This window comes from Vombatus ursinus, unplaced genomic scaffold (assembly GCF_900497805.2).
Source record: "Vombatus ursinus unplaced genomic scaffold, bare-nosed wombat genome assembly UNPS02015219.1, whole genome shotgun sequence".
NCBI classification, from domain to species: Eukaryota; Metazoa; Chordata; class Mammalia; order Diprotodontia; family Vombatidae; genus Vombatus; species Vombatus ursinus.
The window spans coordinates 3795-6241 of record NW_020954997.1 but is presented as its reverse complement, the minus strand read 5'-3'; the positions used below and the strand labels follow the sequence as shown (position 1 = coordinate 6241).

General features: G+C 52.3%; 1 long non-coding RNA gene across 1 annotated transcript in view; it reads left to right on the top strand.

Moving 5' to 3' along the window:
* LOC114031671 overlaps positions 1-2012 on the top strand; it is a 3746-nt gene extending 1734 nt beyond the window's left edge. The window contains exons 2-3 of the long non-coding RNA XR_003567765.1: positions 306-439; positions 1973-2012. This is a non-coding gene — a long non-coding RNA (uncharacterized LOC114031671). The remainder of the gene's footprint in view (positions 1-305; positions 440-1972) is intronic.
* Positions 2013-2447: the final 435 nt, after the last annotated feature.

Below are 2447 nucleotides of genomic sequence, written 5' to 3'. Positions count from 1 at the left end.
TCTCCCCTAAGTGGCTGCTCAGTGCTGCTGACCCAGGCCGCCAAATCTCTGCCTTGGAATCGGGGTCTTCCTAGTAAACTCTCTGCTTTCTGTCTCTGACCCGCAGCCACTGAGGCCTTGCTGGTGAGGCCGCCAAAGCTCTCCGGCCTCCTCAGCAGACGGCACAGCAGCCGCTCCAAAGACCTCTGCCCCGGCCCCCTCCCGATGCATCCTCACAGCTGTTGGGGTGTCTGCATCACCTTCCCTAGGGCCACTCCTGCTTTTGACGGGTCTGTTTTCCTGGTTTGTTCCTTTCTTTTCCAAAGGCTCAGGTAAGGCTGCCAGCTCATCACCCAGAGAGAAAGGAGCGTGGGAGGCCCAAGTTCAAAGACCCACAGCCCAGGGACGGACTGGAGCTCAGAATTCACTATGGGTGAGGGACCTCCCTCTGCTGATGCAGGTGAGTACCTTCTCAGCTCAGGAGCTCAGCGGTCCTTGAGAGTGTCCAGAGAACTGTCCGCCCAGGGTCCCCCTGGCTCTTTAGCCACCAGGCCAAATGTTGGGGACAGACGTTTGGATTTCCCTTCATTCCTCCTGCCACTTTGGGTTAATATTAACCTCAGCTGACCAAAACCTGCCCCAGGGGATGTGAACATTCACTAGTGCTTTAAGCGTTCCTGAGATGAGAAGGCAGAGGAAGAATCCCAGCCTTCCCTGAGTCCTTGGTGATAGGTAAATACTCCTCCTCAGTCAGCCCATTGTGAATCCTCCACCTGCAGCTTCATCCATAACCACATTCAGTCTGTTCGATGAGGTTTGTTTCCTTAGGGTGTTATGAGATCATGACTGTTTAACTAGGTTTATCCCGCTCTTGTGACATGGAAGGAAGCAGGGGATTATGGATCTGTCTTCTCTGCAACTTGATGACCTTAGAAGGGTGTCAGGTGTGTGTCCAGGGAAGGCTAGGACCCCTGGTGTCCACCTTTGGCATCCACCTGATCCACCCAGCTCTCACCTGTGGCTCCAAGAAGCCGTAGCACGTACAGCAGTCACACCCTAGAAAACCACTTTGGCAGATGGACTAAATCAGGCTGAGGGTCACCGAGGGGTCTCCAACCCATGGGTGAATTAGGGGGGCGTCTGCCAGGGGCAGAACAGAGGTGTGTACACAAAGGCCGGCAATCTGACCAAGGTCTTTGATACTATCAGTCGTGAGGGCTTGTGGAAGATCGTGGCAAAAGTGGTTGCCCAGAGAAGTTCATCAGTTATTGTACGTCAGTTCCATGACAGCATGCTTGCCCGGGTTCTGGATAATAGATGATACTCTCACACATTCACAGTCACCAATGGAGGGAAGCAGGGTTGTGTGCTTGCTCCCATGCTATTTAGCATGATGTTTGCAGTGATGTTGTCAGACACCTCCAATAACGACAAACACGGCGTCAAGGTCAGCTCCCACACTGATGGTAAACATTTAACTTGAAAAGGCTACAAGCCAAGACTAAAGTGGAAAGAGAGTTGGTGTGTGACTTTTTGCACTCAATGCAGCCCCTGAGGCTGAGATGCAACAAAATATAGATTGATTCTGTGTCCCTTGTGTTCATTTTAGCCTGACCATTAACACCCAGAAAACCTAGGTTCTCCACCAGCCAGCCCCACACCACATACATCAAACCACATGCATCATACACCACCACATACATCAAACCACTGGCTCTAGCAAATGGAGTTTTAAATAAGTTCCCGTACCTTGGCAGTATGCTTTCCAGAGATGTACCTGTAGACGATAAGGTTGACCCATGCATTACCAGAGCTAGCTCAGTGTTTAGGAGGCTCCCAAGGAAAGTGGGGGAGAGAAGAGGTGCTAGGCTGCCTACCAAACTGAAGGTCTACAGAGCTGTTGGGCTGACTCATTGTCGTATGCCTGTGAAACCTGGGCAGCATACCAACCCCATGCCAGGAAACCGAATCTCTTCTGTTTAAATTGTCTTAGGAAGATTCTGAAGATCACCTGGCAGGATAAGGCTTTGGACACTGAGGTCCTTTCTCTAACAATACCGCCAAGCATTCAGACTCCACTCAGAGGGTGCAGCTCCGATGGGCCGGCCACGTTGTCTGGATGCCAAACGTACTCCTCTTGTACAGAGAGCTCACACGGGGCAAGCGCTCACTCACAAGGAGGTCAGAAGATGTGATACCAGGCCACTCTCAAGGTCTGCCTGAAGGACTTTGGAATTGATTGTGAGACCCGGGAGACACTGGCACAGGGCCGCCTGGCATGGCGTGCCCACATCAGAGAGGGCACTGTGCTCGAGAAGCAAAGCAGAATTGCAGTGGCTCAAAAGAAACGTGAGATGCACAGACTTAGAGAATCCGCCCCGAATGACCACATGACCTGCACTAGAGCCTTTCCAGCTGGGTCAGAGGGGGCTGCTCAGACACAGTCGGACTCACGGGCCCTTGACCCC